Genomic DNA, 15,559 nt, shown 5'->3' on the forward strand with positions numbered 1-15,559 from the left:
CAGGTGTGGTGGGTCACAGAAAATTTGCCCATGGATTATGGGATCTTCGTTCTGCTCCCTGTCCCTGTCTTCCACTTCAGTGGGTACCTGGAGACCAACTTAATGTTAAAGACTGAAGCAAAGGCAGCGTTAAGTATGTCAGCCTTTTCCTTATCCTTTGTCACTATGTTTCCTCCTGCATCCAGTAAAGAATGGAGATTCTCTTTAGTTCTCCTTTTGTTGCTAATGTGTTTATAGGAACATTTTGACTGTCTTTTACAATAGTGTCCAGAATAAATTCTCCTTGGGCTTTGACCCTTCTGATTTTCTCCCTGTATAACTTCAAGATATCCTTGTAGTCTGCCTGAGAAGCTTGCCCCTTCTTCCAAAGCTCATAAAATCATAAAATCTCCTCTTTTTTTCTCCCTTGAGATCCAGCCAAAGCTCTCTGTTCAGCCAGGCTTCTCTTCTTCCACTCCAGCTTTTCTTGAGGCACGTGGGGACAGCCTGCACCTGCAACTTTACAATTTCCTTCTTGAAACATGTCCAGCCTTCCTGGACTCCTTTGCCCTTCAGGACTGCTTCCCAAGGGACTCTATAAGCAGTCTCCTAAACAGGCCACAGTCTGCTCTCTGGAAGTCCAAGTTAGTCATTCTACTGATTCCCATCCCTCTCTGAGAATAGAAAACTCTATCTTTTTTTTTTTTTTTTTTTGTGATCCCCATACCTAAGATGGACTCCAGCCATCATATCACCCATTCCTCCTTCTCTGTTCACAAACAACAGGTCCAGTGCCTTCCCTAGGTGGATCCCTCACCAACAGTGTCAGGAAGTTACCTTCCACACACTCCATGAGCCTCCTCCACTGCTTGCTATCTGCTGTGTTGTCTTTCTAGCAGACACCTGGTAAGTTGAAGTCCCCCCACAAGAAATGGTTCATAAGAAACCAGGAGCTACATTTGGTGTGAGTTCTAATTCTTATTTTCCTACTGCTATAAACATCATGTCCATAAAGTGTAGGAGATGAAGAGTTAACCACAATGCAACTTTGAAAAGGAAAGGTTTGGGTAAAAGGACAAAACTGGAAGTACTTTCTCAAATTAGAAATGGGAAGGGTAAAAGGGTCCTTCTGTCAAAGCTGAGGGGAAAATTCATCTGACTTCCTTGAGAGCTGCTTGCACCTCTAGGATGGCAAAGGGGCTTGTACTTTAGGATGGGAGATCTAATGCATCCCCTCCTTCCTGATCCTTGATGTTGGGAAAACAGGAACCACTGATACAGACAAACCTGACCAAAAAACCCTAATGAAGTAGGTACTCAAAATCATGGGATGGAGTGGGGCTGTAGGAGAGGTGAGCGAGGAGGAGAAAACTGTATTGAAGTGCTCTTCCTCTGATCTCTCCTGTCTTTCCTATCTGTTCCTGGTCAGGACACTGCAAATCCCACTTTTGTGGAATCCATAGGAAAGTTGGACCTGTGTTTGTGTTGTTTGAAATGCAGTGAAAAAGGAATAGCTTCTTTTACCACCAGCTGTACTGTAAAATAATTCTCTTCTTTCTAGACTGTCTCCATTTTTTCAAGCTCTTGTCTGGCCTGGTTGGAGTCTTAATCTCATGTTTTATCCCTAAATATGGGATAAACGTCTTATAATGAAGTTACTTACTCGTGCAAAAGTTGGATTTTAGTTTTTCACTCTGCTGCATAAGTAGTTTGGTAAAAATGGTGAAGGAAGGGTGTTTGGGGTTTTGTTCACAAGGTGGCACTAGCCACTAACCAGTGCTACCTTCCTTTAAGTCCCAGCACTGAATTGTCTAAATCTTTAACGGGGTGATAGGAAGAGCTGGAAATTATTAACTATAGACCGGACAACTAAGAGTGTTTTCTTACATTCAGTCAAGTCCTCTTTTTTGTCTACTTAAATAGCACTTGGATATCAAAGAAATGGAAACCTTTTTTTAAAAAAAGAAAATATAGTTGCATCTCAGAGGTATTTGTTATTTAGAAGGAATGTTCTTAGCATCATGTGAGGGAGGGTACAGTGAAATACTATTATTGTTAATGGCAGCTTGGATTTAAATTGTCTCTATCCACGAGGCAATAATTTGTTGCATTGATAGCTTGCTGTTTGTTTCATTTGTGTCCCACTATATTGATACCTTAAGAACTGCAGTGCTTTATACAGATTTCAAAATGCAGTGCCTTAATAAACATTTCTTTAATTCCACAAAAATATTAGACAAATCTCTGTTTATATTAACTGCTGTCATTTCCCCCCATTTCTTTTGTTTTACAGACGAGCTGCTCTCCAGTTGAGCAGCCATTCAAGCAATGATGCATAGGATGCACATGACCAGAGAGGCAGTATCTCTCTCATTAATTACTGTGTGAAGTCAGCTGCAGTTTAGTTTGCCATTTTACAGTTTCTCCTACTTTAGTAAACCCCATTTTGTCTCTGGCAAGCCCTTCTCATTTCAAGGGAAAGAGGAAGAATAGAATAAAATTGCATTTACATATTGCAGGCTTTATGTCTCACTTTAAGAATAGTGTGTTCAGTATAATCCATTGCTGCTAATAAGCTACATGTAAAATTGCCTCAACTGCATTTTGTGAACGGTAATTCTTCTTCAATTCTTCATTTTAGGAACAGTAATTCTTCTGGATATTAAATATTTGAAGTAGTGTAAATGTTGATTAGCTGCCAGTGCAGAAACTGATTTGTAACAACATAGCTCCTCTCCTTGCCTTTCTTATACCTTCCCTTCTCTTTATTTAGAGCAGGCTTCTGCTTGCCTTTTGCACAAGTGAGTGGGATCTGCCAACCCCAAAATAAGTGACTTCATGGAAAGGCTTTTATGAATGAAACCTATCACCAAGCAAAGTGCAGAGGCTGTATCCAAATGGCTTCTTCCCAGCAAATGGATGATAGGCAGAAACAGACTGAGAGCTGCTTTTTCCTGCTTCCCAAGGCACTGGTGAGTGGCACTGGCAGGTATGTTCAGCCCAGGAGAAGTGCCACAAAGGACCTGCTTCCCACAGGCAGCCTCTTCAGGCACAGTTTTCTTTCCTGGCCCCTCCAGGACTGAGAGAGGACAGGCACTATGCCTCTACAAATGCATCTGGTGGGCTCTCTTTTTCAGAGCCCTCTTGTTATCAAGGGCCTGATCTTACAAAATGCTGCATTGTGCCATCAGTTTCTACTGACTTTGGTGGAGGGACCACACCACACCACAGATCTGGGCCTTGAGATGTTCCAAGGAAAGGTTACTTTGATTGGGAATTACAGTAGGGGTTAACAAGTGAGTATTAATACTGTGGTATTAGACTCCTGGTACATTATGTTATTCTTCCTTCCCTTTCCACCAAACTTTTTCTGATTTCCACCATGTAGAAGTAGCATCTGGCCTAAATACCCATCTCTAAATACCCAGTGATCAAAAAGAAAATGTGTCATTGTCATATCAAGCATTCTTTTGTCTGTAGAGGCTGAGAGAGCAGCAGATGCAGAGAGAGCAGCAGCTCAGAGTGTGCTGGTGTGTTTGGGCAGGACAAGAAGTCTTCCCTCCTTGGGTAACACAGGCTGATGGGGTGTCACAGCTGTGGGACTGGGAGGTTTCCCTAGTTATGTCAGGATTGTGTTCAGCCTTGGCATCTTTTTTCACTACACACTGAAACAGGTGGAGCAAGGGTGTTGAGTGTTACCCTGTGGTGCTTCTCTTGGCAGGTTGGTCTGTGTCACTGCCTGTGGATTCAAGGAGCCTGTGGATTCGAGGAGCAGTGGCCAGCTTGCAGGGGAGAAGGATGAGACTGGATGTTTGCACTCTACAGTGGTGTTCAGAGCCAACAACTGTACAACCTGAAAGGGAGATACTAAAACTGGCACCTGCCCTTTGTTCCACAGCTTAGATGATCCTGGCTCACATTAGTGAGGCTGCATCCAATATAAAGCTAGAGACAACACTACAACCCCAGCCTTCCTGTTCCTTACCCCTCCAGCACTCTTTGGCACCAGGCAGGACAGCAGAATCACTCGGACAATTTGCATCCAGGATGTGCAGTGCCTTCCTCAGCTCCCAGTCTCACAGCCTCCTCCTGCCTGCCATGTTCTCAGCATGACACTGGGAACAAAGGGCATCTGGGGGCCTGCAGCGTGGCTGCTCCCTCCTGTGCTCCCAGCAGGTGCATGGAAGCACGGCCGCTGTGTGTCGGAACAAATGGGTGCTCACAGCTGTCTGCCAGGCTGGGCTGCATTGCTGTACCCCGGAGAAGGCAGGGCATGAGCAGTGGGAATGGGATGCTGTGCTGTGGGCAGGCTCATATTGTGCCAGGCTTAGCAATTAGCTAGCTCGTCCACTGAATAAAGCAGACTGTGACCAGGCTTCTTGGCACGGTGTGGCTATTGTACGGCAGATGGTACACGGGGTATAATGGACTAAGAAAATATTCTGAGTGGGGAAAATGTCACAGCTAAAAATGGCACCACAGCTGACGTGGCTCTGGAGAAGCAGAGGCCAACTGAAAAAGCCTTTTATGCAGACAGTGGGTACCAGCAAAAGATGAAGACAGTCATAAGACTTTTTCTTTCCTCCCATTCTGAATCAGTTGATATGTCTCAGACTTTTGAATTGTGACCAAGTAAAGAGAAGAGGTGAAGAGTACATTTTCTTGTTCTGTTTTTAGTATGTGAATACAAATTAAATATGCAAACTAAGACACCAACTTTTTCCATCAAGGGAGTTAACATGGTCCCTGATGAATTGCTGTGCACTGAGTGGGGTCAGAGAATATTATTAACTAGACAATACAAAACTGACCAATTATATAGATTGATTCTAATTTGCAAGGCAGAGGGAAACCCCCAGGCTGGTTTAGGACATTTAAGAAGGTTGAACAACTGTCCAGTACTGTGGAGGCACAAGAAAATGAAATCTAAAAACGAGAAGAAATGCAGAAACATGCCAGAGCTCAAAATGTGCTGATGTAGAGACTTTGGCAAACATTGTTAGCCAAGACAATGCAGCATTTGAAAGAAGGATGCAAAATCACTCACGGGTTGTATTACTTGCTAGTGGAATGCAAAGAGTGTAGGTTGGACTGGAGGATAGTGAGATTCAGGAAGAAAGAAAAAGTGAATACTGCTTCAGCTGAAGCAAATCTCTCTTAAACCACATAGTTGTGTTAGCAAAGAGTCAGTGAGTCACAAGCTGATATGATCCACAAATATAAGAATATCAACATACAGTGCTGATATGACTGAAGAGAAACAGATAAAGCCTAAGTCATGGTGGTAAGGGATGCAGATTGACAATCTTGGTAAGTTGTGAGTGGGCTGTATTAGTCTGCTGGGTGCAGACATGGGGAGGATACTAATTGTTATGGGAATCTGTGGTTTACCTACTTGCTGACCTCCTAAGGTGAATGTGCCATTAGAGAGGAAGGAGGCCATAAAAAATAAAAGAAAATTGAGTGTGTGTGTTCACAGATCAGCAGTATTTGTAACAGCAGCAAACAGAGACAGCCCCACTGTCCCATACCATTAGTATAACTCTCCTTGCCCTGAGGCAGAAGTCTGGGGAGAGACAGGCAAATTGATTACACTGTGAATCACAAAATCAATAGGGGAGTTAACAGCATAGATACCCATTTGCTCATTGTTCTGAGAGAAGGCAGAAATCCAGAATTATCCACTTCATATATGAACCCAAAGTAATTTAATAAGCATTTTGAAAGGGAGCATTTTTCCTTGACCTGGGAGAAAAATGCTTGAAGAATTCAAACTTTTTTTTTAAGCTTGGTGTACCACCGAAGTTCTGAAAGCCTAAAAAGGGTACATATATGCATTTAAACCTTGTGCATTGCTGGGACACTGCTTTCTCAGATAAACTGTGGGACTTGGACCTGCAGCATGGCCCCCAAATGACTGAATGTTGGGATAGTCTTGTTTGTGCACCATTTCCCCTTCTCTCTCTTGAAATCCTTGTTTTCATTAAAGAAGAGAATAGCTTTGCAGGCAGGGAGAAAGCCAGAAGGGTCTCCATGGGTACTTCCTTGTGTTATGGAGTATACTCATCCTGATAGCTTTAAGATGCTACTTGGGATTTGTTTTTGCTCCTGAGAAATTTCACCAGAAAATGCAAAGAACAGTAAATGGTAAAGAGAGCAAATGTTTCTACAGAGCATTGCTTTGGCAGCCTGGGTCACTGCCTGGGTCTCCTGCTCTCAGAAACAGTGGTGAGAGAGATACTCCACTGAGTGATGCACGCTGGGGGTGACCAGTCCTGTGCAGGATGCTGAGGAGCCCTGGCTGTGCTCCCTGGGAAGGGAGCAGTGCTGCACTTTTTGGGAGGCTCCTCTGCAGAGTCCCACACTGCACAGGGGTTCATGGTTGCAGCCAGCAGACTGCACAAGGCAGACCTCTGTGCCTGCTTGGCTCAGGGTGAGTTCTGAACCAGGAAATCAAGCCCATCAACAAGTCATCTCCTATCCAGCCCTTTCCCCCATTTTCCATAATGTCCTTCTTTATTATACTCCTACCCTTAAGTAAATTGACTTGCCTGGCTTTCTCCCTTCAGTGATGCAAGCTACCATGTAGCTTGTTGTCTGTATGTGATAAACATTTCCTTCCTTCTCTAGCTTATTGTCTTTAGACTGCAGATATTTGAGGGCAGGTTTGATTTTCTGTATGCTTACATGGTACTTACAATAGCAGAATCCAAATTTGGGCTGAAACTATCAGGATTTAGTCATCCTTATTCTTAATTATCATTTATAAAAGATAAGTTCCACAGGTAAATGCTCTGTAAAAAGCACTGCTTCCTCCACTGACCTTGGTTCTTGCTGTGCCTCATTTGCATTGAGGATGTGTTGGAGGAAATTGCTGTACACACAACATGGAGTTAATTGCACTTTATTATACCCTTATTCAACAGCTCTCTTTTTTTTTTCTTTTAATTTCTCCTTTTCCTTTTTCTGTTAAGCCCTCAGAAAAATGTAGATAATTCACATTATTTTTTTATATGAGCAGCTTCTCTGTCATCTTGTCCTGCTGACTAGTGAGTTCAAACAGTTTCACATCACTCTTCACATACAGCTCAGCAGAGTATGTCATCCAGCCCCTTCCCTTCAGCCATTTGCTCTCATCTCAGCAACTTCTTAGTCTAAAAAAGATCCTAAATTTCATTAATTGGTCTGTGAGCCAACATATAATGCAGCCTGTTTTGTGAGGCTGCACAGAAAGAGGGGAACCTCATTCACTGTAAACTAATGTTTTAATTTCTTTTAACCAAGTGGTTCTTACAGATACTTGTGCAAAGAAAGCATCTGTGCTCTGTAGATCCACTCTCAGTGCTTATTTTCCAATTTTCGGTCACGTTCCCTTCAGAAAGTAGGTGTGAGAGGAAGAGCAGCCCAGCTGAAGCAAAGAAGTGAGGAGAGGAGAATTATGTTTGAATTGCAAGTCCATTTCCCACACATGACATGTGTGAGAAAAAACACAGAGGTTGATGGGCTTCTGCTTTGGTTCCAAAAAACAAAAAACTACGGAATCTTTAACCAGCAGAGAAGTACAGGTAGAGTAAATCATTGCTTAGAGAGTTGATTTGGTTGAAGATCCTTACTATGACATGAATACAAAGGTCAAGTGGTGCACAACAGCAAAAGTGCTCCGGCTGTCTGTTCTCCAGTTTTCTTTGTTCCTTAGAGTTACCTGGACAGTACAGGATTTTCATAAAGTTGGCTAGGAAATGCATGGTAGTGTCTTATACACAGAAAATCTCTTTGGAGAAACTTAAGCTGCAGGTCCCATCCTCAGTCTCCTGAGACAGAGGAGGATTAAGCAGTAGAGAGTGATGGACAGGCTCTCCAAGGGATTTGTATCACTGAGCTGAGATACTGAGAGTAGCTAGGGCTAAATGGCTGCAAGGGCATAGACAAAGAAGAAAATGCTGGATTAAGCAGCTCTGGATGTATTTTGGCCACTCTTGCAGTCTGTTTAGGCTATGAAAAGAGGACCAGAGGGAGGTAGGCTCTGGTTTTTCGTGGTGCTGGAGTTTCTTGTCTGTGTTTGCTTGCTTTCAGCTCTGTTCTCTCAGGCAGAGCGTAGAGGGAGACTGCATGTGAGACCTGGCTGAGAGCTTCAGGCAGTCAGAGGTGACTCCCTTCTTGTTTTTCCCAAGCATGTCTATCTGACTCAGGGCTCTTGATACAACATACCATACAGTAGTGTGAGGCTCACATTCCTAATCAGTATAAATACTAAGGTTTGCTCACTTTGCATGACTTGGCTTTATCTCTCAAGAAAGCTTTCATTGTCTTGCTTCGAGTTCCTCAAGTGCCTACAAAGAAAAGTGCTCAGTTGGCCCTAAAGTAGGGAACAAATGCAGTAGAAGAAAGACAAAAACTCAATTTGGACACCAGTAGAAGTAAGCAAGGAGTGTGGAAATAAGGCTTTGTGTGCAATGTCAAATCTCTATGCTGTCTTCCCAATATGCAGCCCATTTTCATTATTTTGTTTTTCTTCTTGGAGTCCTGGTTCAGAGTGTTGTATTACAGACTCAGTTCCCATTACCAGAAATACAACCTCAGTTCCCAGTCTTCTGAATTGCAGAGCTTGAAACAATGGCATGATAGTAAGAACCCCCAAACTGAGAGTCTACTGTGAATCTATTTTAAGCCATTTTGGGAGGAGGAGGATGATGATATTTGGTTATATTATGCAGAAGCTGCAGAATTCTCTTCCTTCTCTTCCCCCACTTACAGTTCTTGTAAATGAAGTGGTGAGAAATGTACCAGATTACCTGGAGTTGATGTAGGAAATCTATCTAGGATTTCTTGATTTAAAGACTGGTGGACTTTTTGTATTGTGACAGAAATACTTTACAAAGCTCTGTTGTGTTTCATGTCTTGTAATTTTTAAAGATGTCCTAGATATAATATATAGTAGATAGATAGATAGATAGATATAAAATACATTTTGGATACTGCAGACAAGAATGCATGCATGTAATGACTGCTAGGATTTGCAGGATAGGAATCTAAGTCAATAGGTGTGTTAGAAATACTTAGAAGAGAGGTCTGCTCATCTGAGAAACCCCACAGAACTGCAGGCTCAAAAGCAAAATGTGTGGCAGATAAAAGCAACCGGTGTCTTTTGAACTTCTCAATGATTTTTTTATTGCTTCTACGTCTGTGTGTAAGATAGCTGTGAGACCATTTTAATGCATCTTTTGGAAGGAAGGTCAGTTTTAAAACTGAATTTTTCTTTCTTGCTTGCATTTATTTTTCCCTTTCAGGGCATACAGGTGTTCCTTTGCTGTCTCTGTACCTGCTCATACTGCAATCTTCCATGGCAGTGCTTGGGGCAGGGGTGGCAGCAGCAGCAGCAGCCTGGCTGTGGCTCAGGCTGTGGCAAGCCCACAAGGAGGTACCTGGCAGATCATACACTTGTTCTCCTCCTCTGCTTTGAACCAGGCAGTGGCATGGCTCTTGCCAGCATCCCTTCAGTTAAACCACATGGATTTGTGAAAATAGCAATTTAAAGTGCCTGGCTGAAAACCATAATTTAGTAGAGTGTTCTTACTGCATTATGACAATGTAAAGAATTCTGGCAGTTCTAATAATAACCTTCCGTTACATAGCTTAAAAAATCCCTCTAGTCTTTCTTTTCTACTTTTTTTTTCAGACAGTTCCTAGTTGTAAACTATGTTTTCAAGAGGAACTGTTTCTATTTTTCTACTGACTAGAAGAATCAGTGTTCTTTATTGTGAGACCAAACTCTAAATATGTAACTCCTGAAAGCTTAAAGTTTACTTCTTAAATGAAAAATGTATTCAGATCAAGAATCCAAATTTCAAAGCTTTCTTTATCCTAAGTTTTAAAGATAGGATTGTGGAGAAGTAGGAGGATATGAACTAACAATAGAGTTGTTAGAGTTGTTTCAGAGGAGACTTTTGAACTCTGAATTAGGCATTCATTGCCACTGTCCAAATTCCTAAAGTTTTCCTTATTTTAAACGATTTATTTATTTATTTAGTAGTTGGATTATCATAACATTAGGAAACACATTAGTCACACATCTGTTATCAGAGTGGTTCTATCAAAGTCTGATTAGAGTAATTTTTAAAATCAGAGCCTGTAAGTGAAGTCTGTAGTATCTGTTTTCATCTGGATAAAAAGCAGCACTCTTTTTTGAAGAGAAATTGATCTGACTGCACACTTGGATACCAATTAGGAAGAAATTCTATCTGCAAAAGCACAAGAAAGAGTGGGCGGAAGGTTGTACATCTCTTTAAAAAGAAACTGTAATGATACCCTTTTTACAGTCATGTTAATCTTGCCATTTGAATCAGGGAATAAATGAAGAGAGATGTCTGAACACAGGCTTTGGGTGTGGGGAAGGTGCACCAGAAAACAAGCCAGAATTGATGAAAGGGTGCTCTGCTCCGCTCCAGTAGTGAGATAGTGTTAAATGTTAATGCAATACATTTGTTACAGGTGAGGGTGTGATATGCAGAGGTTTTATACCCATTTATATATTTTTGATAGAGAGCCTGTTTCCTTCTGAAAGAGCTGCAGCTACTGTAACCCTGTGTAAAAGGTATCATTAGCTTAAAAGGAGCTTAGAATGATGCCTCTGCTTCCTCTATGTGTGTAAAATCAGATCCATCTTGCACATCCTGCATGAGACTAAGGTGTTTGAGTCTCAGGTGTGCTCTGTTGTGCTGCCTTCATCTCCAGCCTTGTGTGTGACTGCAGTGGAGGGGAGCTCACAGTGTTATAGTACAGCTGTGTTAGGTTTTGGAGCCAAGGCATCTCTTGATAGAAAGTGATTTCCTCTCAGTAACTTCATACCATGACCTTTCCTCCCTCCTGCACTTGAGAGTCAACTTTGTGTCTTGCCATGTGATGCAACTGGTGAAGCCTCATGTGCTGGACTGAAAGAAGATAGGAAAGGTGTCCATGGGCTCAGACAGACCAGCTTTAATGTGTGGAAGCAGTAATCTGTGTGCATACTCCTGTCCTTGGGGAAATACAGGAGTATTCAAGCTAACTTCATCCTTTTTCTGTGTTTTGTTGTTTTGTTTTTTTCTTTTTTTGTCTGTACAAAGAGAGTTGTACTACATTACATCATGATTTTTGCATGTATGCAAGTCATGACTAAACCCCTTCCCTTGCTTCTGTATCATAAAATTGTCCTTTGCTGCTGACAAGGCAATGGACAAGTCTTCTTTGCCAGAAGTGACCTGAGGGAGGTTGCTCTGCACTCTCACTCTTTGGGGCTCTTCCAGCTTCTGTTTCCCCAGCTCTGGGATGTTGGAGTGGCCCTTCAGCTAGGAAAGGGGCACAGCTCCCTGGAACTCAGGGGAGCTCTACTAACCTCTGCCAATGGCAGATATGATCCATTATTGTTAGTGTTCCCAGATGGTGAAATGTCCAGATGCTGTGACTGTAGGCAAGGAAGCAGCCACAGTTTTGTCCTTAATCTGTATCTTTGTCATGCTATGGAGGGGGAAAAGGTGAAGAAGCGTTTTGCCTCCTCTCACTTCTGCTAGTATTTACTCGTGGATGTGACAAGCTGTCATTTTCTAGTTTGTGTGAAAAGTGACACTTATTTCCCCTTCCCCTTTGCAACCTTGCCAATGTATTTGCTGCATGCAGATATAGATTTGTGTTCATTTCCCTAGCAGATGTCACAGTGATTCAGTGCAAAATCTGCTTGGGGACATGATGATAATTGAACTGTCCTCCAGGAAGGGGAGATGAATGCGTGGGCATTTTCTGCTTCTGTTAGAATAGTAGAGCTTTATATTTCAGATCCTTGATTCAGAGCTTTAATTTTCCATTTTTCCCGAGCAGGCTGGGTGAGATGTACTGACATCCAAAATGATGTTTGAATTGTGCACTACCTAAACTGTTTAAGAGCTGAGTTTTTATGCAATGCCATTGTGAAGTGACAGTTGTTTGATATTTAGATGCAAGAAAGCATCTATTAGTGGAATGTAAATACTACTGTTATTTAAAGTTTAATTAAGTGCTGGCTCCTGATACTCAAAATTTACTGAGAAAGCTTATCCTTTCTTTCACTTCTGCATCCAATTTACATGTAAAAATCATTCACTGCCAAGGAAGTGGCTCAAGAAGGTTTGGTATTCTTGTTATGACAACCCAGGGGCACCACTTCTCTCTTCAGAGTACAAGTTGATTATATAGCTGCAGCAAAATAATAGAGGAGCCAAATTAAAGAAGAGTAAAAAGCAGTAACTACCTGCTCATATTGCTGCTGCTATGCAATTGTTTGATAGCTGTATAATTGATATGTGTGGCTGTGATATGCAATCTCCAGTTTGTGTGCATGCTTGGTGCCTGTATATCCTTCCAGGAATTCCTGACTGCCTGCCCTTTTCTGTTGTTAGGAGTAGATGTTTACATGCAGTGCATCTCCAGCTGGCTCTTGACCAAGCCTTCTCAGAGCTCGTGGAAATACCCCTCCTTTAATAAAGTACATGTCAGTGGAGATTGCCATCTTCAACCATTTTGATATCCTTGGCACAAAGGAAATGCTGTTTCCTCCCCCTGGAGGATTAGACAGCATTAAAGCTGCTCCATCTGTGAAGATTAACACACTGCTGGGTGGCTGGTTTTTCTCCCCTTCTCCCCTTGAAAGAGTTACTGCTCCAAAGGGGTGCCTGCAAGAGGAGAGCTGTACTGCAGACTGCCTGACATCTGCTTTGTTGCTTTTGCTCTGTCTGCAGAATGCCTGACCTGAAAATCACTTTCATCTCCTGCAGTTTGGAGAGGGTGTTCTGTGCTGGTATCCCACTGCTCATCCCAGCCCTGTGCAGTGGCAGTGGGAATGCTGAGTCTGCCCTGCTGGGGTGCCCTCCCACTCCTGTTTGCTGGGACTGGGGAGCAGTGTGGGTGCCAGACTGCTTTTGAGCAGCTTTTGTCCCTGTGTGTCAGCATTTCATTTGCATTATTGACAGTTTTCCCAGTTTGTCTGGGAACTCTGACAGACACCTTCCTGGTCCCCAGGGTGTTGAGCACACCAAACCTTCTTGTGACCAAGGGGGCAGGTCCCTCTCCTTTCTGGTAGGTTGGCTGTTGAGAGATTGATATGCCAAACATCTTCTCAGCTTTTTTTGCAATATGTGTATCCTTCTCCAAAAAAGGGCTGGATGATCCTCACACACCCATCAAATGCAAATCCCTTCAACTACTTTCCTCCACATTGATTTCCTAAGTCCATTTGTTGAAATGGTCCTGACAGCAAATCACCTAGACAGCTTTTTCTTTTCAAGACCTGGACACCTTTTCCACAAAAAGTAATGTGAAAAACTCAGAGAAATGAAGGTACCTTTTTTTTGGACATATGAAATCATATTTTTGACATATAAAATCCCACTGTCCTACTCAGAATCTCCCCCAGGTATTCAGCATACCTACCACTTCCAGGGAATTCAGATGCTTTGCATCACAGGAGATTTGTTTGTGCCTTGGTGACTCGGCAGAGGTGTGGGTGCAGGGGTGTATGTGTGGCTTCTGGTGTGAACAGCTCACTGGAAAGGAGTTACCCTGTGGGAGAGTAGGAAAAAAAGGGGTGGGAGGAAATTGGAGGAAAGGCCAAGGAGCTAAAAAGGAGGCTCAGGGGTCACATTTTAGATCAGAGGAACAGTCCTCAGTGTGGAGTGATTTGTGTTCATCTGCATCTTAATAAAGGACAATCTGTCAGGCTCGACATGATCTTTTTGGGCAGGATTTTCCAAAGAGCTGATGTGTGTTCCCTTATCTCTTTCTGATCTTGTGGAACTTTCTCCTGACATACGTAGTGGCTGTTACATCTAGGAACTATACCTGCAATTTAGCAGGAAAATTGCTGTTCTGATATAGTCATAGAAGAGAATAAAGGAATTGTCATCTTACCTTCTTGTATCAACAGAACAAGGAAAACCAAAGAATGAATGCCCTTTTAGAAAAAAAGGAGTAGTTTTTAATCCAGTTATCTGCACAAAGTGAAGCCCACTCTGGAGGTCGAGAGGGCATCTAAAAAAAATTTCTAACCACTGGGGGAGTTGCAGGGACTTTCAAAGTAAAATGTTTCATTTCTATCCATATGACCTCTTATTCATTGGAATTGCAAAATTCCCCTCATCTTGGAGTGACTTCAGTGGAGAGGAATTTGCAGCTCGGGTTGAATATGCTTCCTGTGGCAAAAGAGACTGCTCTGCTCTGGGGGAGATCAACATATTCAAAATGGTACTGCAGAAGTTTTTCAGTCTCTGCAACAGATGAGCAAACTAACCCCAAAGTGGGAGGTGAAATGATGAAGCTGCATCATTTTGACAAATGGTGGTGTTGAACCATTAGCATTGCTAATGGCAATTGCTATGTAACAGTTCATACATGAAAGAAGGGGAAAAGAGAAATGAAGGATAAAGACAAATTGAAGAAGGAAGGAAACAATGGGTTAAATTATACTTTTGGTATGGTACTATACTTTCTACTTTTGGTACAGTACCATACTTTCTACTTTTGGTAGAAAGAAGGGGAAGATATTGAGACTGGGGAATAAACAGGGCTGAGCTGGATGGCGAGGGAGAAGTAGGGATGACAGACTTGAGGAGTAGGGAGCAGAGGTAAGATCCCCATTGCAATCCAAAGTGTTCATTAAGCTCTAGGAGATGTGAGGCATTTGGTCAGGTACTGCTGCAGCATGGTTGTGCCAGGGAGGCTTCAAAACCTGCCCTGTGTGATTGCCTTTGGTTTCACAGCCTTGGTGCTGCTCTTGGGCACCAAGATGGAAATGCATGGATGTGGCTCTGCAGTAGCATGCTCCTGCAGGTTATGGCATGGGAGAAGGCAGGAGAGGGATCACAGTTAATCACTACTTCTCCTGACATACAAAGCTGGATGCTAAAACAGACTCTGCTTCACTCCTACACACAATGTGCTCAATCATTCCATTTTTAATGTAACAGGAAACACTGAAAAGTCTGATTCTGCCAGAGCAGAAAATCTAGTTATTAATGCTGGGAGAGGGAAAAAAGGGGTTTGTACACAGGAAGCATTTCACTTGTACAAATCTAAGACAGATATTTTTAATTCAAGCATTTTAAATATTTGAATTTCATATACATACATACATACATATATATATATATACATATATGGAAGGGCACACTTGAAGTGTAGACCCTTAAGATTTTGCAGACATCAAACTGACAAATTTTTCTGTATCTAGATACTTCATAAGCTTCTTATTTTCTGGCACAAGGTAAAATAGGCTACAACCAGCCTGGAAAGAACACTGTAGGGGAGGGTATAAAAACATTTCCTATTTTTCCTGTCACTGCTTATAGGCAGTCAAATGTGGTTAGGAAGCAAATAGACAGTGCAAAGACCTTTCTTAATATCTTGCTAATGAGACTTGGCTGTGGAAGGGCCTGTCCCTATCTCTGGGCTTCCCAGCTGTCTCCCTCTTGGCTGCCAGTCTGCCTTCACAACTCACAGGCAAGAATTACCCTTTGGTTGCCCATCCCTGTCTTTTTTTTTTTTTTTTTTCTCTAGATATAGGACCATGATTCTGCCT

At 42.4% G+C, this 15,559-nt stretch overlaps 1 long non-coding RNA gene across 2 annotated transcripts; it reads left to right on the top strand.

Moving 5' to 3' along the window:
• Positions 1 to 2,963: 2,963 nt before the first annotated feature.
• Positions 2,964 to 8,366, top strand: LOC135298232 (uncharacterized). Of its 2 annotated transcripts, none has more exons than XR_010360251.1 (3): positions 2,964 to 3,275; positions 3,443 to 3,509; positions 3,701 to 8,366. It is a non-coding gene; the product is annotated as an uncharacterized LOC135298232 (long non-coding RNA). The 2 variants fall into 2 exon arrangements; XR_010360257.1 differs by having other exon boundaries at positions 3,462 to 3,509.
• Positions 8,367 to 15,559: the final 7,193 nt, after the last annotated feature.

This window comes from Passer domesticus, chromosome 1 (assembly GCF_036417665.1).
Source record: "Passer domesticus isolate bPasDom1 chromosome 1, bPasDom1.hap1, whole genome shotgun sequence".
Taxonomy (NCBI): Eukaryota; Metazoa; Chordata; class Aves; order Passeriformes; family Passeridae; genus Passer; species Passer domesticus.